General features: G+C 43.3%; 1 long non-coding RNA gene across 1 annotated transcript; it reads left to right on the forward strand.

The window, feature by feature from the left end:
• The first annotated feature begins 1,209 nt into the window (after positions 1-1,209).
• Positions 1,210-15,785, forward strand: LOC144893164 (uncharacterized). The gene is made up of 3 exons (XR_013624224.1): positions 1,210-1,264; positions 10,137-10,227; positions 15,566-15,785. It is a non-coding gene; the product is annotated as an uncharacterized LOC144893164 (long non-coding RNA).
• The last annotated feature ends 8,701 nt before the right edge of the window (positions 15,786-24,486 follow it).

Below are 24,486 nucleotides of genomic sequence, written 5' to 3' on the forward strand. Positions count from 1 at the left end.
TTTGATGCAAGACATCACCTTGAGTAGATATGGTGGCTTATACCCTATTTCGCTCACCCCACACCTGCATCCTATACCATTGTGTTGTGAAAACGCCTCGATAAAGCGGAACTCAAGGAACATTTTTTTTTAGAGATTATCAGAGTTCTCTTGTACTGATCGTTCTAGTTATTGTGCGGTTTCTGTTATAACTGTGTTACTCTTGTAATTGCTGTTAGTCCTTTGTAATTGCTTTGATCCCTGATCGTCTCTCCAATTAAACATTCTCAACTCAACCCAGAGTGGACATTGAATCAGTTCCACGTCAACCACGATGTCTTTAATGACATAAACAAACTTGAGTTGCCACATACCAAATATCATTTTAGCCAATTTCTGTCACAATCCCATCAGCAGTTTTGGAGAATAAGTTGCAAGTGTTTACGGACTGACGAACAGATGATGCGCCAACGCATAAGCTCCCCGGAACAACGTTCCAGTTGAACTAAAAATCGGACCCGTGTGTGAAGGAAGCGGTTCGGTTTGGCATTTTTAATATGAAATAGGCAAAGCCTAGAAATGAATGAAACCCATTAGAAATACCCTATAGAATTATCCTTTAGAACCCATTACAATTACCCTTGAGAACCCATTATAATTAACCGTTTGAACCCTATAGAATTACCCCTTGTACGCTCCAGAATTACCCTTTAGAACCAATTGCAATTACTCTTTAAACCCCTTTAAAACCCACTAAAATTACCCTTTAGAACCCATCAGAATTACCCTTTAAAATTACTCTTTGGAACCCTTTAAAATCATTTTGAATTAAACAGAGTGGGTTAGAAAGGTTTTTCTTCTTCATTTTTGACTGACGGAAGCACATAGTCAAATATTGAAGCAGTTTCACCACTTATAAAATGCAACACAATCACTGGTTCAAATCTCCTCGTCAACAGAGAAGAACACGAAGACAAAATGTAAAGTTGACAGTCGATGAGGCAAATAAAGTTTAGGGCAACTCATTGAGTGAAGTTTTACAGACATTTTGATCAAACGGGAGATAACTAAATTAAAAAGCAGGTGGTGAAGTTGAGCGATCAGAGATGTGTAATGCAAATGTAAAGTTTGCAGAGTAACAATGAATAATTTATTATTGATAAACATCAAATGTATGCATGCATATACAGTATATATATATATGTGTGTGTGAGTGTGTGAATCAAACAACTTTGAGTCAGTTGCAGCAACTGGAGAAACGTCAAGACTTCTCTGAAACAATATGGTGAGTTTAATTCCGTGAATACATTTTTGACAGTAACATGGTTTAAAACGTACCTGCTGCGCTGGCCAAATGACGCTTAATGAGATTTACCTGTCATGGGAATTGAACACACCTGCCAGTGGAGAAAGAAACCGGTGTTCAACCACTCCCAAAATACTCGATTTTGTCGTCAACAGTGACGGTTTGTGCCAGCAGACAATTCAAACAAAGAGATCTTTATTGACTCGAGAAGATTTTTAAAATCATGGTAACCTCTTGCTCCGCCGAAGAGCTAACCACTGAAACGCCAGCTTTACCTGGCTTCCTGGAGAGGTTAGCACAGTTTTGTCAACGTCCAGTCAATAAGATCATAAGACTATTTGTTAAATGACCAAGATCGATTAATCGCTTCGTGCTTCAACCTTTTGTACTGTTCATGACATTCAGATATGTCATTAATAGTGGGGGGGGGGGGGGGGGGGGGCGGGGCCTATGTACTCAATTTCAAGTTCGTGTGCAGTTCATGTTAATTTTGGCCAACCTATATAAATGTATTCTACTGGGTCCTACTAATCCGAAAAATGATGTCGCCATTTTTTTCTGTTGACCTTTAGTGGCCTTGACTCAAGTTCAAAGTTCAAACGTCATTACAGTGACCATACTTCATCCAAAGTATATCAACCTGGGTACTAAAATGTGGCAAATTTCACAAGGAACATTGATTATGACATTTGCTTCGTCATTTGACCTCTCGTTTTTTTGCAATATGCAAATGAGCTAATTAGAGACAAAAATATGCATAATTAGCATACCCTATTAAACATATATCCCGGTTATACATATCATGGCGAGTACATCCCGTCTCCAGAAAATGTTAATTGTTAGTAATTAATCACAAATGTATCCTGGGTCCTATTAGCTGACTGATGTTGTCAATGTTCTTGTGACTCTTGTGACCTTGAACTAAGGTCAAAGTTCAAAGGGCATATTTTGGCCACAATTCGGCATTATCATGATTGTGTTCCAATGTGCATCTAATGGTTATTGTTGACACACATTGTAAAAAGAATTTGCACTGAGTAAACTGGAAACATGTTTTTGCTTTTAGATTGGCTTCTTATATTGTTCACAACAAAGGATCTTCATAATCTTGTTCTTCTTCATCAATCCCAAAAGCATGTCCGTGGTCACATCTGCCAGAATCAATTTTGTGTTTTTAGGCAACAAATTAAATGTTAAAAATACTAACAATGGCTAAAAACCCAACCAACATGAGCAAATGAGCATGATGAATGAACAGTATAAAGAAAAGCATTGGGAACTTGAATCCAAAAATCAATATTCGAGACATCCGACTTGTTTTGCTTGATCGCATGACATGGTTAAAATGACATTTGACATTTCACCTTGGGTCAAGGTAAGTAAAGTCAAGTACATGTCAAAGGTCAGTTAATATCAAGAACATGTCAACAGAAAACAATAAGCAACATATTTTCCAAGTTTAGGATCCAGCAGAACACATTTGAGATGGTAACTAATGATTGGCATTCAATAATAATGCGAAGTGATGGGATTTACGTGTATGGTGAAGACTATGTTAATTATGCATATTTTAAAACTAATTAGGTCATTTGCTTATTAATTTGCATATTGCAAACATCTGAGAGGGCAAATGACAAAACAAATGTCATAATCAATGTTCCTTGTGAAATTTGCCACATTTTGGTACCAAGGTCGATAGACTTTGGATGAAGTATGGTCACTGTAATGACGTTTGAACTTTGAACTTGAGTCAAGGCCACTAAAGGTCAACAGAAAAAAATGGCGACATCATTTTTCCGTTTAGTGGGACCCAGTAGAATACATTTATAGTGGTTGGCCAAAATTAACATAAACTGCACACGAACTAGAAATTGAGTACATAGACCCCCCCCCCATAGCCCCCCCTACATAGCCCCCCCCCCCCCCCCCCCCCCACTATAAATGGTACATATGACATCTGTTAGTGATGTGTATATATATGTTAGTATATATATGTACATATACATATATATGTAAATGAGTGACTGGTACCTGGGAAAACCACAAAAGAATGTCATATACAGGCGAAATGTTTGTTTGTTTGTTTGTTTGTTTATTTGTGAACCTACTCCTCTGACCCCCCAAGGTTAATCGGCATGAAACTTTAGAGAAAGCATTTTTTTTTTTACCTTGACACACCTCAACAGAGGTTTTAAAACAGTCATTTTCTCACAATTCATCTATCTATAATTCCACTAATCTCTGTCTGTGTGTGTGTGTGTGTGTGTGTGTGTGTGTGTGTGTGTGTGTGTGTGTGTATGCGACCGCTGTTTCTCGACAACTACCGGTCCGATATACTTGAAACTTGCCAGGTATATTGCTGGAGACCCGAGGATGTGCCTTTTCAAGGTTTCATATTAATCGGACAATTACTTACCGAGCTATGGCGATTTAGCCGTTCGCCGTTCGCTTTGGCGTTGCGAATGGACCAAACCATTGCATGTAAATAGAGGGGGGGGTTCTGTGGTCGTTGCGAATGGACCAAACCATTCATGTAAATAGAGGGGGGGGGTTCTGTGGTCGTTACTAAACTCTAAACTTTTAGATATATATATAGTACGGGCATGCCCTAGTAAATTATAAACACTCGAGCCACCACCGCACCTGTCGCTTTGATCTCCGAAGGTCGATCCACATTTTCAAAGCTTTATAAAAAGCCCAACTTGTTTCGGATTTCAACCCGGATATTTATTTAATTGGTGAGGTGAGCTCCTATCGTCAAATATGTTGTCAGATGTGAAAAACAACTCTTAATTAAAACGTTACCATGATCGGTAAATTAGGCGAAGGAGTCACGTGACCTCTAAAATGCGTTAATTATTAAAAAACCGAAAATAGTACAAAGCCACCAAACACATCAATTTAAAGGTAATTTTACTGCTTATCTAACAACATTACTCTCAAGGGTGAAAACATAGATTGTAGAAAAAAGGTTACCACTTAGCTAACTTTACTAAATATACACCTCCAAATATATATCTTCAAAATATACACTCAAAATATACATCCAAAACATTATAACAAGCGATTTTGTTCTGTATACCGATATAGTCGTTTAGAGAGCACGTTGTCTGACATAAAAACAGATTTCGAATATATAATTATAATTAAGTCGTGAAGATCTCGGGTCATGGGGACAATTGGTGCATTTTAAACCAAGTCTGTTATAAGATCCCATAGGGTGTATATTTAAAATGTCAAGTCGTACAGAATAAACAAATACACTAAATAAAAGCCAGATCAGCCACACATTTAATGTGTGGCTCTAAACAACGAGATTTAGAGCCGTTGGAGCACGCGTAAATCACCTGCACCATCATAAACCAGGTTGGATGCACGTATAGAATTAGTGTAATGTAACCCACGTGCCGCCATATACAAACCGCCATATACAAACGTGCGAATCTCCAACAATCACATCCTCACGATAAGGTGAGTTGTTTTGCTGTTTGTTTGTGACCATACTGTTTTAGCTCCCAAGGTTAATCGCAACGAAACTTTATACGATCAGATTTTTCACCATGATGCACCTGGATAGGGTTTTTAAAAAATGATCACTAGGAGGTAATTTGGCCCGTTATTGTCGAGTTGCACTCATGAGTTAATACCTTTAAGAAACCGAGATAATTTATTTACTACAGGTTCACTTCTTTACTACAGGTCCACACCTTTACACGCTTTAGACTCTGACACCCCCTTAGAAACTCTACAACCCTTTCAGCCCTTTTTAGGCCCCTTAAGCCCCTCTACCCTTTTTTTTTTTTTTTTTTTTTTTTTGTATACAGAGTCGAGGCTCGTGAAAGAGCTAACATTTATCAAACAAACAAATCAAACAAACAAGCAAACAAGCAAACAAAGTATATAAAAAGGGGAGCGGTCGACAAGATGGGGAGAGAAGGGGAGGAAGCACACAAACACAACATTTGAGAGCAGGGACATCGGGAGATGTTTTTGGAGGGAGAGGGCCTGGGGGGAGGCAGGATAGGTATAAAACGCAAAGACACCAAGGACTTCCAGGAAAGAGGTCAAAAGTCACCTCAAAAAAGTGGATTTGGGGTGAAATTAGCGGGGGTAGAAAAGATCAAGGGTTTGGATTGGGGAAGATAAGAGATGGTGGTGAACAGCCGTTTTAAAGACCTGGAGGGAGGAGTGGGATTGAAGAGAGTGAGGGAGTTTGTTCCAGTGACGGGAGAAAAGAGGAATGAAGGACTGCAGGTGAGCAGAGAGTCTTGATTTTGGCAGTTTAACCATAAGAGGGTTGCAGGCAGATCTTGTGCGACCTGCAGGAATATTTGGGGGACAGAGCCCAGAGAGAGCTGGGGGAGCAAGGCCAGAGAGGAGTCGGTAGAAGATGGAAAGACCACCAACCTGCCTGCGGTGAGTAAGTGAAAGGCCCTCGGAGGTAGCTTCATCACGGGAGATTCCAATGATTCTGAACACTTTGGTTTCAACAGCGTGAAGACGAGCTAGGTGTGAGGCAGGAGCACCAGCCCAGAAGGGAGAGCAGTACTCCATTGAGCTGCGGATGAAAGCCTTGTATGTGGTGAGGAGCTCAGGTGTGCCAAGGAAGGACTTCGCATGACGGAGGATGCCCAGTCGGCGACTGGCTTTGGAGGCCAGCTTGGAAATGTGGTTTTCCCAGGAAAGATCATGGCAGATAGTGAGACCCAAAAGCTTGAGTGACAGAACTTCTTGGAGAGGATTATTCAGAAAGTGGATGGGAGGGTTGTCCAGTCGGTCTTTTCGGAGAGACATCGTAAGAGTGTGAGATTTGTCAGGATTGAAAGACATGTTCCACTTGTTTGCCCAGTCTGTGATTTTGTCCAGGTCTGCAGAGAGGGAGGAGGCTGCAGACTGCCGATCTGAGGGATGAGGAATGGAGCGGCAGAGAGTGGAGTCATCAGCAAAGAGATAGAGAGGATTTTCAAGAGAGTCAGAGAGATCATTGATGAAGACCAGAAAAAGCACAGGGCCCAGAACACTGCCTTGGGGAACTCCAGCCTGAAAAGGAAGAGGAGATGAGAGAAACCCATTCAGGGCCACACGTTGACGACGACTAGAAAGGAAGTCCGCCAGCCATGCGTGGAGATTTCTATGGATACCAAAGGAGGAGAGTTTGGTGAGCAGAGCGGGGTGCCAGACCGTATCGAAGGCACGTGATATGTCGAGGGAGACAGCTCTAATTTCCTGTTTGGCATTGAGGACCTCCATCCATTGTTGAGACAGCAGAAGCAGCATGTCCAGAGTAGAGTGACCTGGTCTGAAACCAAATTGATGATCAGAGATCAAGCCATTGGAGAAGAGGAAAGATTTCATATCCGAAGCAATGATGGATTCCATGACTTTGCTGATAATTGGGAGAAGGCTGATTGGTCTGTAGTTGCTAGGATCTGTTTTTGCACCTTTTTTGTGCAAAGCGGTGATGTTGGCTGATTTCCAAGCAGATGGCAGTTGACCTTGAGCAAAAGAGAGGGTGAAGAGAACAGAGAGAGGGTGTGAAAGAGCAGAAGAACAGGATTTTAGGACCCGTGGGCTGATGCCGTCAGGTCCAGTTGCAGAATCAGAGTCGACGGTTGACAGAAACTTTTCCACCTTGTCAGGAGGAAAGGACACAGAGTCCAGGAGCAGCTGGGTACGACTGGGTATGGTGGGTACAGAGAGGGATGGGTTTGGGACACAAGATTTAGAGGCAAACACAGAGTTGAGGCATTCAGCTTTTTCACGTGCGGAGTCAGCTGTGTAGCCGTTTGAGGTAAGGGAGGGGATGGAGGGGGAACAAACACCAGAAACAGATTTGACCAGACGCCACCAGGATTTGGAAGAGGGAGACAGATAAGAGAGTTCGGTCTTGGGAACGGAGAGATATTGTTTCCTGGCTCTCCTGAGGGTGGACACACACTTGTTTCGGGCTTTGTGAAAGGAAATGAGATTTCCTTCCGTTGGATTTGCTTTCCAGGAGACGAAGGCAAGTTGTTTCTGGGCAACAGCCTCACCACAAGATTCCGTGTACCATGGACGGGAGGAAGGGTAGGACAACTGAAGACGAGTTGGGATAAATCTGTGCATGAGAGAAAGCAATTTACTTTGGAAGAATTCCCAGGATGAGTTGATGTCAGAGGTGGTAGAGATGGGAGACCAGTCCAGATGATTGATGGCTGCTTGAAGACCGTGCCAGTTGGCCTGAGTGAAATGCCAGACTCGTCAACGCTGAGCAGGCTCCCTGAGAATGGTCAGAGAGATGTCCACTTTAACAAGGACATGATCAGATGATCCGATTGGAACAGAAGAAGAGCAGCAGACATTTTCAGGGAAGTTAGTCATAACCAAGTCCAGAAGAGAAGATGCTCCGTTGACTGAGATCCGGGTCGGGAAATTGACAGATTGTGTCAGTCCCAGTGAGTCGCAGACGTCCTTTGCTGAGGAGCCATGGCTGGTGAGAGGGGTACCCACACCCAGCCAACTGGCATGGTGACAATTGAAATCACCACATTTGAGGAAGAGAGAGTTGGGATGAGTAGATAGAAGTTGGTCCATATTATCAGACAGCGAGATGTAGATGGAGTCATCACTGTTTGGTGGACGGTACAACACACATATGAACAAGAGGTGGGAGCGAAGGGGAAGCCGTAGCCAGAGGTATTCCTGGGGGTGAGGTGGAGAGAGTGCAGTGCAGGGCGAGTGAGGAAGAGAGTTTTTGATAAAGATAGCAACCCCACCTCCAGCACGAGGCTCAGGTCTATCATACCGGAGGAGGGTGTAACCCGGGAGAGATACTAAGGAATCAGAGACATCATGAAGGAGGAAAGTTTCTGTTAAGCAGATCACGTCTGGTTTGACAGAAGCAACCTGTATGGAGAGATCAGTTAAGTTTGAACGAAGGCCCCGGATGTTTGAGGTCCATACCGTTAATGAAGAGGAAGGGGGAGCATCGGATACAGAACAGGGGGGAGGAGGGGTAGGGTAAGATGTGGAAGAGGTGGAAGAGGTAGGGAGAGCTGTTGAAGGTGTGTCAGAGATTTCAGAATAGCTCGGAGAAAGGGAAGGATGGGGGGGACAAAAGGTTTGATGGTGATTGGGTGAGGCACAATGGGGTGTTATTTGAGGAGGGGGAAGAGCGAGGCAGAAGGTTGGGGGAGATGGAGGTGAGAGTTGGAAGGGAGAAGAAGCAGGGAGGACGCTTTGAGGAGGGGGAGTGAGAGGGGGGAAATTGAGAAGAAATGAGGGTGTGGAGATTTGAAGAGGAGGGGCGAGGGGGGAGTTTGGGAGGGAAGGGACAAGGGGAGGGATTTAAAAGGGATGGGATATGGGGGAGATTTGGAGGGGAGGGGTGAGGGAGGAGTCTAGGAGGGGAGGGGTGAGGGGGAGTCTTGGAGGGGAGGGGTGAGGGGGTAGTTTAGGAGGGAGGGGGCAAGGGGGGAGATTTGAAAGGGATGGGTGAGGGGAGGATTAGGAGGGGAGGGGTGATGGGGAAGAATTGGAGGGGAGGGGTTATGGGGAAGATTTGGAGGGGAGGGGTGATGGGGAAGATTTGGAGGGGAGGGGTGATGGGGAAGATTTGGAGGGGAGGGGTGAGATTGGATTTTAGAAAGTGTACGATTAATGGGAAACGAACATTTATTGCAAAATGAGTTTCTTGTGACCTTCGAGTTAAAAATACGTTTAAGGACGCTGGATGGAGGATGGAGTGCAGGAGAGTTTAGGGAATGTAGAAAAAAGGCACTACAGGAGATGGAATTTTTTTTGGGATGAATAGATTTGGTGAACAAGTCGAAAGCAGCCTTTTAAAGAAGAAGAAGAAAAAGGTGTTATAATATATGACAGAATACAGAACTTGAGGGGAAAGTGTAAACATTGAAGGTTAACAACCGTGAAAACTATCTGGGGAAATGGGGAAGAAACACGTGGTTGAAGAACGAACGAACGAATAAGAATGAATAAACGAATGAGAACAGAGAAGGAAAAGTTTTTTTGTTTGTTTTTTTTTAGTTGAGATTTACACAAGGAAGTAGGCTGTGGGGTGAAAAGACTGGGAAAACAGAGAACGAAAGTTATTTGAGCACAAAAAGACGGACCGCTGAGAGAAAAACAAAGCCTCAAGGTTGTACAGTACACTGTACAAGGCCTCAAGACACGACACGAATTAACACGATTTTCAATACAGGTATGAAAGATTTGCACCGAAAATCTTCCTCGGGAACAATATACGTACACACACCATAAAATAAATACAGTTATAACGAAAATATAAATGGGAACAATTACTTAACTTCGATTTCAAATCGCTCGCGACGCGGCAAAGGCCTTCCTCGCGACGCGGCAAACAGACGATTAATTTATGAAAGATAAACACCGAGAAACTTCCAAGGTGCACACAATAACTTCACACACCGAAAGATAAATACAGTTTCGACAAAATACAACTGTGAACAGACTGAACTTTGAAAACGTGGAGACCATGTGGAGCTTCGAAAATCCCTGCCGCCGTCTCCAAGATCTTGCGAGATCCCTTAGACCCTTTTCACCCCTTAGACACTTTTAGACCCTTTACACCCCTTAGACCTTTTACACCCCTTCATACCCATTTCGACCCTTTTGGATAATAAACACGTGTGTGTGTGTGTGTGTGTGTGTGTGTGTGTGTGTGTGTGTGTGTGTGTGTGTGTGTGTGTGTGTGTGTGTGTGTGTGTGTGTGTGTGTGTGTATATGGGATATATATGGGATATATGGGATATATGTACATAGGGGATATATGTATATATCATTGAATATGTATATATTCGGCCCTTCTGGTATGTCTGGCATATCTTTGCAGAAGGCAATCGTGCTCCTTGTTGTACTGTGCTCCATCCTGGTGCTCTGTCATGCGCACTGTCATTTTTCTTTGACGAAAACAAAACAACCAGGTGAGGATTGTCCTTGGGCTTGGCTTGATCTTAGTTTCAGTATACCTAAGTTTTGTTGAATTTCCATTAAACTAGTTATGGGATGTCAAAATTCTCAAATATCTCGGTGTCGGAAATATGAAAAAAACAAGACCAGTGTCAACTTATTTTTATCAAGTTGCCATAAATATACTTTTATATACAGGAAAACAAACATGACATAATTGCAATAACACCGCTCTTCAAGGCGATTCACAGCGAAGAGACCGGAAGAGATGAGAACTATGCATTTATAAGCATGTCCAAGTAACCGCGACACCGATTGGTTCTTCAGTCATGACGTCATTGGTGTACTGAACGCCCATTGGTTGACTCAGTCACCACTGTTCCGGGCTCCGATTGGCTGCAGTGGAGTTGTCAGGGATGACGCAGCATTGCATCATTACCTTGGTCTGTGGTCAGGGAAATACCTTTAATCTTTCTGTATTGAAAGAGAATGGGAGAATGTACAAATTCCTTTTGATGACACAATGTCGGGTCCGTGGAATGGATGAAGGTTGCTTCTAACATACATAGATGCAATGTATTCCGACCTCAGCTCAATATCTTGAACATATCTGCATTGTACTGGTCTGCACAATCGGGGTTGGCATCCAAGCGCCGTGCAATGCAAGAAGAAGAAGAAGAAGAAGAAGGAGAAGGAGAAGAAATGATCGACGGTCCTTGAACGTTCTTCACGCTCATACCGGTTGAGTCCTCACTCCAAAGTTCTTGCTTCGAATCGCCAGGAGGACACGCTGTTTGATACGATCAGCCAACCTTTGGGTTGAACAGCCCACGTACCGAGCTTCACTTCGGCACTTAAACTTGTATATAACTTTGCTGATTTGTGAGGTGGGCAGCACATCCTTGTTGACTGACAAAAGCAGAGACCGAGACCGAGTCTTCACCTCTCGCCGTCTGCTCACGTCAGTCAATAAGGATGTGCTGCCCACCTCACAAATTAGCAAAGTTATCTATGAGTTTCAGTGCCGATGTGAAGCTCAACCAATGGCCGTTCAGTACACCAATGACGTCACGACTGAAGAATCAATCGGTGTCGCGGTTACGTAGACATGCTTATAAATGCATAGTTCTCATCTCTTCCGGTCTCTTTGCGGTGAATCGCCTTGAAGAATACAGCACGAAAAGCTTCGGGGTTATTGTTAGTACTAGCCGAAACCCGTGGAACATCCACGGAAGGGAGGATGTGGTGTATGGATAGAGTGTACCAATATGGATGGCATAGGGGATTTGCTTGTCCGAGTAAGAGTTAGGAAGAAAGATGAGAATGAAGAGTGCGTATATGAACAACGTATTTATTGCAATCTACTTAAATGACAACGCTACGATATACTTTTGAAAAATGAATGGATTCGTAATAGGAATCGGCATAGCACCACTCTGGCCATTTTTTATGAGACTATATGGTGTGGGTTGGATTTGTGTGAACAAAATCAAGAAAAAGGCGACACTTTGTAGAATCCAACTTACACTGTGTATAAAGTGTCACCTCCTGACTTTGTATTTTATATTGTTAGAGACAAAACAAACACTAAATAACATAGCCATATACCAAAAACGTGTATTTTCAATTTTCACTTGTGCAAAAATGCTACTCACAATTACATCGCCTGTGCGTCGGCCTGTGATTGAGCCAGAGAGTTGGCCTGTGAGTCAACTTCCTTTCCAATGTCTGCAAGAGTTGAAATACTGATTGTGCATGTGTAAAATTATATGAAAGAAGAACATGCATATCAATAGACGATGCCATTGAAAAGGAGCGCAGCTGTCAATAGAAAAGGATGTCTGACTTATCAATTTGACATTATTGCACAGGAAATGACAAACAAAGAAACAGTTCATTTCCATCGGGTAATATTACGATGAGAGATCAGCCGATACCTCTATTATGTCCATCAGCATCCATGGCACTTAGGAAAAAAAAAACGTGGCATCAGCCAGCCGCAGCCAATTATCACGTACCGTCTCGAAGTCAATGCCATCCTTTTATCTCTTCGTATACACCTCACTGATTTCTACCTTATCGTGAACAGGGTAAAGCCTACTTTGATAATCATGAACGGTGGCAGATGCAGGAGCGAAACGTAAGCGTAGGCCTCGGCCCTACCTATCCAGTTGTTGTTTCCGTTGTGTAAGGGGGGAAAAAAACAAACATTTTGGCCTCAGACCTTTGAGAGTACGTCGTTCCGTGAACTTTTTGAACGGGCCTCGTATGCCATGCTTCGTCAACGTTGGGTTGTTTTTAAATGATTTGAAGGATTAACTTAAGCACCGTGAATAGAGCAGATACTGATGGGCTGCTGATCGGTTTCACTTCGTTGTTATCACAGTATATGGAAGAAATTATGGTAAACCCACCTGATGAGGTTAGCGTACACCGCCATCGATGACACCGGCACAAATGGCGGAACAGATGGATTCTTCTTCATCGCATTGCATCGCATTCTCTTCCTGTGAAACTGTTTCATAGAACTGTGTCGTTTATGTACATTTTTAGCCACGTCGCAGACGCTGCTCATAGAGTGCACTCTGCTGTTGTTGTTACCACGTCTTCTTCTTCTTCTTCTTCTTGTTGTTCTTGCAGAGAAGACAAAACCTCAAAGCTCCACCCATTCTGGGAGAGCCTTCATATAAACAAATATCCACCATTTTATTAACTCGCATAGCTTTGAGGCCTGTTTTGTAGGCCCGTGGTGTCTTCCTCTCTCACACAGTTTTATTTCAAATCAAATTCGATATATCATTTCATTTTTCACAGTCGCTAACATAGTTTTAGACTCGGTTGAAAAAAAACGGGAAGAAAATGCGATGAAAGTTGCCCTTTATAGAACGAAATGAATTCTCAAAGGCCTGTAACTTCAAGTCCATTGAGATTTTATTTTTTTTAATCGCGGCATGCTCAGTCATACACCGCCCGAAATAAGAGACGGGAAAATGCCGAGATATATATATATTTTGTTTAAATCGCGGCATGGTCAGTCATACACCGCCCGAAATAACAGACGGGAAAATGCCGAGATATATTAAAAATTCGTCCATTTGATAACAATCGTCACGATGAAATATTTAATTTATACATCGTCACAATAATGTGGAGAGAGGAGCATAGCTTCGTTCACGTGTCGCCACATACGGGAAATTGCCGAGATTTTTTTTTTTTTACATCGCGGCATGGTCAGTCATACACCGCCTGAAATAACAGACGGGAAAATGCCGAGATATATTAAAAATTCGTCCATTTGATGACAATCGTCACGATGAAATATTTAATTTATACGTTGTCACAATAATGTGGAGAGAGGAGCATAGCTTCGTTCACGTGTCGCCACACATGGGAAATTGCCGAGATATATTTTTTTTTCAATCGCGGCATGCATGGTCAGTCATACACCGCCTGAAATAACAGACGGGAAAATGCCGAGATATATTAAAAATTCGTCGCCACACACGGGAAATTGCCGAGATATATTTTCACTTTGCACAAAAATAACATCAAGTAATCGAATCAATAGGAATGTCCTGTGCTTATAACATCGACGTTATAGGCACAGCTGCATCTAGGCATTGTGTAACATCGACGCGGCTTTTGTTTTAATTAAAACTTTTTGTACCTGTTATTTTATTACATTCACGTAGTTTCACTTTCTGGACTTCGTGGAGCTTCAATCTTTTGTGGTTCAAAAAAATAAAATAAAGATGGATTCTTCTTCATCGCATCGCATTCTCTTCCTGTGAAACTGTTTCTCCATTTAACGTTTCCAAAATCAAAACTTCAAAAACTTCTTCACTTCGATTCGAAAAAACTTAAAACTTCAAAAAACGTTTCCAAAACGTCACTCCATTTAACTTTATTAAAATGACGATAAAGACCATTTGACCATCGCCTTCGCCCAGCAGACGCCAATACGATGGTGTCGTAAGATGGCGTCGTATCGGCCGATAATCGGATGCTTTTGGGTCCCAAAATCGGCGAATTCAGATTTTTCGAGTATGGCTGTACGTGATAAACAAAGAGCGCGGTTCGTAGATGGAAAATGCATTAGTGCCATGGGCATGGGGTCACTGGGTGCGGCGTAAAAGGGATAACAAAGTCGAGTCCTTACGGTATTATTATATAGAATGTCGTGTTTGTTTTCCTGTATATTAAAGTTCTGTAATACCGGAAGCAGTTACAGGCTAATAGGCTAATAGTTAGCTAATAATAATAATAACTAATAATAATAATAATAATAATAATAATAATAATTATAACTAATAATAATAATAACTAATAGCTAATAATAGCAGTTACAGGCTAATACAAGGCTAACCCCCGCTCTAGCGGGGAAAATGGCCTTAAAACGATCATTCATTCATTCATTCATTCATTCATTCAATACCAAATATCTGTTTAAATATACTTTTGAAGCTTTATTTATACCAACAGATTTTCGCTGCACCAAACACAACTGCAACCACATATGTATGAGGTTTAAAATGTTCTCGGAGCGAGACCTTCACAGTAGATCCAAACACGCCATTGCTTCACGCTCCACCTGTGAAGGTGGATGGAGGTTATGTTTTCAGCCTGTCTGTTTGTCTGTTTGTCTGTCTCTCTGTTTGTGAGCAGGATATTTCAAAAAGTTGCAGATGGATTCGAACAAAACCTTGTGGACAGGTTGGGTGTGATTTGATTCTATTTTGGAGAAGATCCAAATCCAGATCCGGATACACGAGTTTTTAAACTTTTAAGTGATTCTTCACCATTGAGTGATCGGGCCAAAAACGACATATAGCATATTTCAAAAAGTTGTGGACGACATATGACAAAACTTGGTAGATTAGTTGGATAGGTGACAATAACAAGCCGATTAGATTTTGGTTCAGGTCCAGATCCAGATCCGACCCATCAGTGGGATACAAAATGTAAACTGTTCAGCCTGGTGGAGTATTCTCTTTACCCAGTGCTGTTGTACTTTTATAATATTGCAATGCAGAGGCTACCTACTAAATATGAGGACAATAGTAAGTAGCCTCTAGGTAGCCTCTATACTCGGGAATAGGTAGCCTCTGACACAGAGGCTACCTACTAAATATGAGGGGAAAAATTCCTTCCTCATAATATATAAACTTGTTTAATGAAACAAAAACATTGACGTATCTCGTTCCGAGGGTATTTTGAATACCCCAGTTATCTGTGCTGTAACTAACGATGTTTAAAAGACGTTGTTTACAAGATGCTGGGGTACTAAACCATTGCACATCTTCAAGAATGATATGTCTATTGTTTCACCTTTCCTTTACCCACAATCCACAGGACAAACAAAGGTTTGCATTGACTCAGGAGGTATCGAAAGGAACGTCGGTGATAAATGGAGCAGCAATTGCCTCAAGTGTGCATGTGCGCAGCAAGTCATGAAATGTTGCGACATATACAACTCCGATTGTCTAAAGCAATAAACAAGGAATCTCCTTTACTTGGCCATACTACTTCGTGCTCTGTGTAATAAACGTCAGTCACAGAAAAGTCCCCTGAACATGCTTGAGTGTTTGTTCTTCTGGGAAACACAAAGCGGAGCAACTGCAGGAGTGATAAAGGAGAAACTGTGGGATTTTGGAAACTCTACTCGGGAATATTACAACAAATGAACTATGATCACAGGTTGTCTGGGATTAATTGACAATCCCTAAAAGAGTCTTTGGGACAAAACTAGTTCTGGAAACGGTCCTCAAGTGATCGTAGTAAAATTAAGGGGATACCTTGGGTCATGGGAGGACTCCCTTACATCTTCTGACAGTTGGTCAATGAGATTACAAATAATGTGAAATACAACTGCCTGGCATTGTGACCCAACCGGCACAAGGGAAAAATGTGAAATACAATAGCTTTACCTATAGATACCTGGCGCTGTTGCTGTCCGTCCCTGGATCTATTACCACCTCTAGATTCTTCTCCGATGTTACACACTCTAAGATTGCCCCTTGAATCATGTAATCCAAATTATCACTTTTCGAACCCAACCACGGCAACATTACATTTCTTTATGTTAACATCATCTGCCAATCTTTTGCCCAATCTATCAAAGTATCTAGACTTCCCCCTGAATCTGATCACCACCCTCTCTGCTATATCCCTTGCCTCCAAGCTTTGTATCCTCTGCAAATTTAGAAAGCCAACTCTTAACCCCACTAATCAAATCCTTCAGGTAAATTATGAATAACAAGCATTCTGAGTATTGCGCTGCAATACATGTCCCCTACCAAAGTTCAAAGTGCCATAACTTTGTCAAAAAGGATCGAATATGCAAATTTATGCACGGTTGATGCTGGTTTTCAAACTTGATCTGAGGTATGCTGAGACACATGTGTGTCACAACTTGCCTCGTTGATAAGCCCGCAAGGTCGCTCTGTGGAGCAGCTTGCACATATTGCACCGTGTGAATTATATAATTACCAACTCACGGTCTGAGATTCTAGTGATTCAAGAGATATCGATTTTTAAAAAATATTTTCGTTTAATTAACGATATTTGCCAAACCACGTGCCCTATCACAAATTCAAAAAGTACATTTTAGTAGACTGACATGCTGAACAGATTTGTGAAGTTTCTCCTCGATTGGATAAAAAATGAGGGAGGAGCTAGGTTTTAAAGGTTCATGCTTAAAAACGTCATAACTCTGAAACCATGTGACGCATGACGTCATGTTCGCCGACTTTTTTGTTCGTCATGGGTATGCGATTCTGCCTGAAAAGCTTGGCCTCGATCTGTTCAGCCGTTGCAGAAAAAAGGGGTTTTCGTGTTTTCACAAAAAAACAATATGGCGACCGAACCACGTGACCTGTGACGTCATAATTACCATTAAAATATTCTACAGACCGAGTCCCCCCTCCGGTGAAAATTTGATCTCAATCGGTCCTATTATTGCAGAGAAAATGTTTTTTAAAGGAAATTAAAACTTAAAATGGCATTGAGTAAAGGATCATCAGAATTAACAGAATTCCCAAAGTTAAAAGTGCCATAACTTTGTGAAAAATGATCGAAACGTCGTGAAGTTCGAACTTGATCTGTAACTTATCATGAGGAAACAGTGTGCCAAGTTTGAAATCATCATCTATGTAATAATAGCGTAAGGACTCGACTTTGTTATCCCCTTTTATGCCGCACCCAGTGACCCGATGCCCACGGCACTAATGGATTTACAATCTACGAACAGCGCTCTTTGTTTATCACGTGCAGCCATACTCGAAAAATATGAATTAGCCGACGTTGGGGCCCAAAAGCATCCGATTAACTGCCGATACGACGCCATCTTATTGGCGTCTGCTGGGTGAAGGTGAAGCAAGCCGTCCGCTGATTGGACAGTCGAAGGCGACAGCAAGCCGTCCACTGAGTGGACAATCCTGAGCATGCATTTGTGCCGGTGTCATCGATCGCGGTGTACGCTAACCTCATCAGGTGGGTTTACCATAATTTCTTCCAACCACGCTCTTTGTTTATCACGTACAGCCATACTCGAAAAATCTGAATTAGTCGACTTTGGGGCCCAAAAGCATCCGATTAACTGCCGATACGACGCCATCGTATTGACGTCTGCTGGGTGAAGGCGAAGCAAGCCGTCCGCTGATTGGACAGGCGAAGGCGAAAGCAAGCCGTCCACTGAGTGGACAATCCAGAGCATGCATTTGTGCCGGTGTCGTCGATCGCGGTGTACGCTAACCTCATCAGGTGGGTTTACCATAATTTCTTCCAACCGCGCTCTTTGTTTATCACGTATAGCCATACTCGAAAAATCTGAATTAGTCGACTTTGGGGCCCAAAAGCATCCGATTAAATGCCGATACGACACCATCTTATTGGCGTCTGCTGGGTGAAGGCGAAGCAAGCCGATGGTACACTCTATCCATACACCACATCCTCCCTTCCGTGGATGTTCCACGGGTTTCGGCTAGTTAGCATTAAGAGTTTAGAAAAAAAAGTCCGGAAAACTGTTCTTTGCGTGACGGACTGACAGACGGACAGACTGACAGACGGAGGGACGGAGTGCAAACCTATAGTCCCCTCCGGTGTACACCGGTAGGGGACTAATAATGATCCCAGTACTGATCCCTAAGGTACATAACCTGGAAAAGGGAGTGCTTGGGAATTAGGTCATTTGAGGTGGAAGAGATCATGAGGATGGATGGCGGAAATGGTGAACAGCTCTCTTGAAGCGCTAGAGCCAATATTTCGATTGGGAAAATTGGTTCAACAGGCGAGCGAAAGGAGAAACAAACGAGAACGTCACTCGGTAGGGAGCATACCTCTGCCAGGCTGAACAGTTTACGGTTTATATCTCACTGATAGGCCGAATCTGGATTCAAACCTAAACCAAAATCTTATCTGCTTCTTATTCTCACCTTCCCAACTCATCCAGCAAGTTTTGTCATAACTCATCCACAACCTTTTGAAATATCATGCTATAAATCGTTTGTGGCCCCATTTCTTAATGGTGAAGGATCACTTAAACCGCTTGTTTTGTTCATGTATCCGGATCTAGATCCGAATCTTCCGCAAAAATTGAAACAATTAGTCCTTATCAGACACCCAACCTGTCCACCAACTTTGGGCCGAATACTTCCATAACGTTTTGAGATATCCTGCTAACAGACAAACGAACAAGAAAGATGTCATGCATAGCATGATACTTGCAAAATCCAAACTAGAAGGGCACTCGGTGGAGCGCAAACCTCCGCCAGGCTAAACAGTTTATGGTTTATATCCCACTGACAGGCCGAATCTGGATTCGGACCTGAACCAAATTCGAATCGACTTGTTCTTGTCACCTAACTAACTCGTCCACCAAGTTTATTCATAACTCGTCCATAACTTTTTTAAATATCGTGTTGTACATCGCTTTTCGCCCGATCTCTCAATGGTGAAGAATCACTTCAGAAATTAAATAATTCTCGTATCCGAATCCACATTCAGATCTTCACCAAAATCGAATCCATTCGGTCGGATCACACATCTAATCTGTCCACCAAGTTTGGTCCAAATCCGCCCATAACTTTTTACGATATCGTGCTACAGTATGTATCGATTTTCGCCCGATCTCTCAATGGTGAAGAATCAATTCAGAAATTAAATAATTCTCGTATCCGAATCCACATTAAGATCTTCACCAAAATCGAATCGATTTGGTCTTGTCACACACCCAATATGTCCACCACGTTTCGTCCAAATCCGTCCATAACTTTTTGAGATACCCTGCTATATATTGGTTTTGGTGATACCCTATCTCCCAATGGTGAAGAATCACTTAAAAAATTATACTAGCCGAATCCGAATCCGGATCTTCACCAATAACCTCATCATTTCGTCCTTCAGATCTAACTCTCTGCCAAATTTCGTCCGAATCCGTCCACAACTTTTTTTGAGATATCTTATTCACAGATAAATAGACAGACAGGGGTGAAAACATAACCTTCATCCACCTTCGCTGGCGGAGGTAAACATAAACAGAAACACACACTTCCGCTTCCGGTGTTTTGGCATGATTTTTTTTTTTTTGAATGCCACAGCCAGAAAGTCAAACTAAAATTCTCACCCCTCTGTGCATGTGGATCAGGACGAATTCAGAGCCGACGTAGTGTTAACCTATAGGTTAATTTGCCAATCAATGCTCCGATTCGTGTTCAAATTATAACATTCAATTTAAATTAAGTTGTTCCTCGATCATAAACCGACGTTTGTAAACTGATGAAACAGAAAACCAAATTCTGCATTGGAGTCATCAGAAGGAACCACAAAAAACAAAACGGTAAAGAGCAAAGATCAAAGATGGAGTCATCAGGAGGAACGTGAATAGGATTCGGGTTTCAGCCTCTACCCTGAAACCCATCCAAGCGCAGCCAAGTGAGCCTCCCAGGAAAAAAAATGCTGCAAGAATTCACTTCTCCGAAAACAGATAGATAAAGAAAGACAGAAATAAAGAAGAAGCAATAATTAGAATGAATAAAGAGAAATATGAAAAAGTAGGAAGAAATATGAAAGGAACAAAGATCCCTAACTCCTAGCCCTAACTCCTAGCCCTAACTCCTAGCCCTAACCTCTTTCCCTAACTCTGAGCCATAACTCCTAGCCCTAACTTGTAGCCATAACTCCTAGCCATAACTCCTAGCCCTAACTCCTAGCCCTAACTCCTAGCCCTAACTCCTAGCCCTAACTTGTAGCCGTAACTCCTAGCCGTAACTCCTTGCCGTAACTCCTAGCCATAACTCCCAGCCCTAACATCTTGCCCTAACTCTGAGCCCTAACTCCTAGCCCTAACTGGTAGCCCTAACTCCTAGCCCTAACTCCTAGCCCTAACTCCTAGCCCTAACTTGTAGCCACAACTCCTAGCCACAACTCCTAGCCATAACTCCTAGGCCTAGCTCCTAGCCATAGCTCCTAGCCCTAGCTCCTAGCCCCGAGCCCGAGCTCCTAGCCATAACTCGTAGCCCTAACTCCTAGCCCTAACCTAGAGCCGTAACTCCTAGCCGTAACTCCTAGCCGTATCTCCGAGCCCGAACTCTGAGCCCTAACTCATAGCCCTAACTCATAGCCCTAACTCCTAGCCCTAACTCCAAGGCCTAGCTCATAGCCGTAGCTCATAGCCCTAGCTCCTAGCTCCTAGCTCCTAGCCCTAGCTCCTAGCCCTAGTTCCTAGCCCTAGCTCCTAGCCCTAGCTCCTAGGCCTAGCTCCGAGCCCTAGTTCCTAGCCCTAGCTCCTAGCTCCTAGCCCTAGTTCCTAGCCCTAGTTCCTAGCCCTAGTTCCTAGCCCTAGCTCCGAGCCCTAGTTCCTAGCCCTAGCTCCTAGCCCTAGTTCCTAGCCCTAGCTCCTAGCCCGAGTTCCTAGCCCTAGCTCCTAGCCCGAGTTCCTAGCCCTAGCTCCTAGCCCTAGTTCCTAGCCCTAGTTCCTAGCCCTAGTTCCTAGCCCTAGCTCCTAGCCCTAGCTCCTAGCCCTAGCCCTAGCTCCTAGCCCTAGCCCTAGCTCCTAGCCCCTAGCCCCGAGCCCTAACGGATCTGGATTCAGACATGAACCAAAATCTAATCGGCTTGTTCTTGTCACTGAACCAACTCATCCACCTAGTTTAGCCATAACTCATCCATAACTTTTTAAAATATCATCGACGATATAAGAGAGCCGTTGGTCTTTGTGTGTGTGTGTGTGTGTGTGTGTGTGTGTGTGTGTGTGTGTGTGTGTGTGTGTGTGTGTGTGTGTGTGTGTCGCCAATTTTCTCAGAGATGGCTGAACCGATCTTCGTCAAACTTTTAGAGGTTCATCAGTGAATGCGTGAGAGTGTTTTGGGAAAAAAAAAAAAAGTTCGTTTTTTTGGATTTGAAATAAATCTCTCTATAATGCCTAAGCCTTTTTGATGAATGACAGTAATAATTATATACGAGTACACATTCACATAAATAAATACAAAACAATTCACAAACATTTGAACACAAATAAATCAAACAATTCCGGAAGTGTACGAAGTTGGTGGTAAAGCTTCTTCTTCCTGAACGTCATCATACTTAACTCAGGACATTCAGCAGCATGTATTCAACAAAAAGGTGAAATGATGATGTGACATTTGTGATGGTTTCTGATTTGGATGTAATTGCATTGCATTATGTTTGCCTTCATTTCAAATATGTTAATGTTTTTTTTCGCCTGAGCAACGCCGGGTACTCCAGCTATAAACACTTATAGACTTTACTCGGGGTACAAATACAAATACAACTTTGGCTGGGGGGTAACATAGGCTATGTGGCCGTGGCTTCATTCGTGGGTGTGGGGGACCGGGAGAGGAGCGTAAATTCTCTGTAAATGTGTACCATGTAGCGCCACCTGTTGATGGTGGCAGAGGGTATTACAATTTCCTTTTTTTACCTGGGCAACACTTCTTTTCTTTTTTTTGTATACAGGAGCGAGGCTCGTGAAAGAGCTAACATATATCACACAAAAAATCAAACAGACAACAAAGTATATAATAAGGGTAGCGGTAGACAACAAATAGAAGGGGAAGCACAAACACAACATTTGAGAGCAGGGACATCGGGAATGTGTGGAAGGGAGAGGGCTTGGGGGGGAGGAGGCGTGGGAAGGGAGGGGGGGGGTGGGAGAAGTATAAAACACAAGGACACTGCAAGGACTTCCAGGAAGGAAGTTGGTATTTCAAAAAAGTAAATCTGGGGTAAAATTAGCGGGGGTAGAAAAGATCAAGGTGTTGGATGGGCGAAGATAAGAGATGGTGGTGAACAGCTGTTTTAAATACCTGGAGGAGGAGTGGGATTGAAGAGAGTGAGGGAGTTTGTTCCAGAGGTGGGAGAAAAGAGGAATGAAAGAGTGAAGGTGAGCAGAGAGTCTTGATTTTGGCAGTTTAACCATAAGAGGGTTGTAGGCAGATCATGAGCGACCTGTAGGAATATTTGGGGGCAGAGCCCAGAGAGAGCTGAAGGAGCAAGGCCGGAGAGGAGTCGGTAGAAGACGGAAAGACCACCAACCTGCCTGCGGTGAGTAAGTGAAAGACCCTCGGAGTTAGCTTCATCGTGGGTGCTTTGGTTTCAACAGTGTGAAGCTAACAGCTTTAACAGCTTTAACATTGAGGTTAAAGCACTCTTTGCACGGGTAAATTCTTCCTCCTTCCCTTCTCCCCTCCCCCAAAACGGAGCAGCCTGTCAGCCCCTCCCCCCCAAAAAGATGTATATGTCATATATCTTTCCCCTCCCACTCCCTTCCCCACCCCACTCCCTTCCTCAACCCTCCCTCTCCAGCCCCCCCCCCCGACCCCCACCCGGCAACGCCAGGTACTCCTGCTAGTATTTGTTATCGCTTTTCGCCTGATCTCTCAATGGTGAAGAATCACTTAAAAATTAAATAATTCTCGTATCCGAATCCATATTCAGATCTTCACCAAAATCTAACCATTTCATCCGTGTCACATACACTACCTCTCTGCCAAATTTCATCCGAATCCATCCACAACATTTTGAGATATCTTGTTCACAGACAGACAAACATGCAGGGGTGAAAACATAACATCCACCCACCATTGGTGGTGGCGGTAATAAACAATTGTTGCCATGGAAACAGCAATTTGATAATTTGGAAGATTTGATCTATCAAGTGTTTTACATGATGGAATGTTGTCCGCAACAAATTTGGTTGATATATTTTATAATTGAGGCCTAATAGGTGTTTTACATGCCATGGATGTCATTGGCCTTGACTGACTGATTTGACCAGATTGTATGCACGTATACAACACTTGCATACAAATGAGCTGTGTAAGTTTCAATCTGATATCTTAAAAGATTCCTGAGGTTTGACAATAATAAAATCACAAAAATATCCCATTTGAATATAATTGTTGTCATGGACACCATTTTCTTTACATATTGTTACGGACACGACTTATTAAGATGTTATGCTGGGCCGAGCGGAATGGCCGCCGTGTTCGCACAAGTTACCCGATTATACTCGAACGTTGGCCGAGTCGCGCTATGCTAAATCAATTAAGGAAAGGACACAACGGCTGGGTTAAAATGACACGACACCAGGGGTACAGTTCTCAAGACCTCCGGAGGAGGTTATAATATTTCGGAACGTTAGATTACAAGGACGAGAGAGACAGCATAGGAAGGTAGGCACTTAATTACGGTCTTATAGTAGCCCCGACAGACCACAGATAAACAGGACAAAACTGACTCACACAGGGATTGATGGCAAGGAAGGGCAGGTAGTCGGTGGACAGCACAAGGTGCACCTTGTGCTCAGGGACAGAATCGACCCGGTCCGGTCCAGAGATGCGGGAGGTCTCTCAGCGCTGGAGGTGGCGACTGGTTCTCTTCACTTCAAGCTCGGGGCGCATCTGACGTCACCTCCGGTAAGTGGCTGCGTATATCCAGCGGGGAGTGACACGCCCTCGGCTCGTTAGCTCCGCCCCAGATGGAATCGGCCCGCCGCTTCTTATTGGGTGCGGGGGGGTTACCGGGCTCCGCCCTTGACGAGGAGCTGACAGTCAGCCCCTTCGTGGTAACCCCGTAACCTGGAGGTAACCTGGAGCACATGGGCAATGGCGGCTAACCGAGCCGGAGTGAGGACGCCCACTCCCCGCACCGCCGCCCCCGCTGTGGTTGTAGTTGTTGTTGTTGTTATAGTTCCATGAGATGATGGGAGGATGTGGAGATGAGGTTGTGGGGAGGTATTGGGAGGTCCTAAACTC

Source organism: Myxine glutinosa, chromosome 8, assembly GCF_964187855.1.
Source record: "Myxine glutinosa chromosome 8, kmMyxGlut1.1, whole genome shotgun sequence".
In the NCBI taxonomy this organism is placed as follows: Eukaryota; Metazoa; Chordata; class Myxini; order Myxiniformes; family Myxinidae; genus Myxine; species Myxine glutinosa.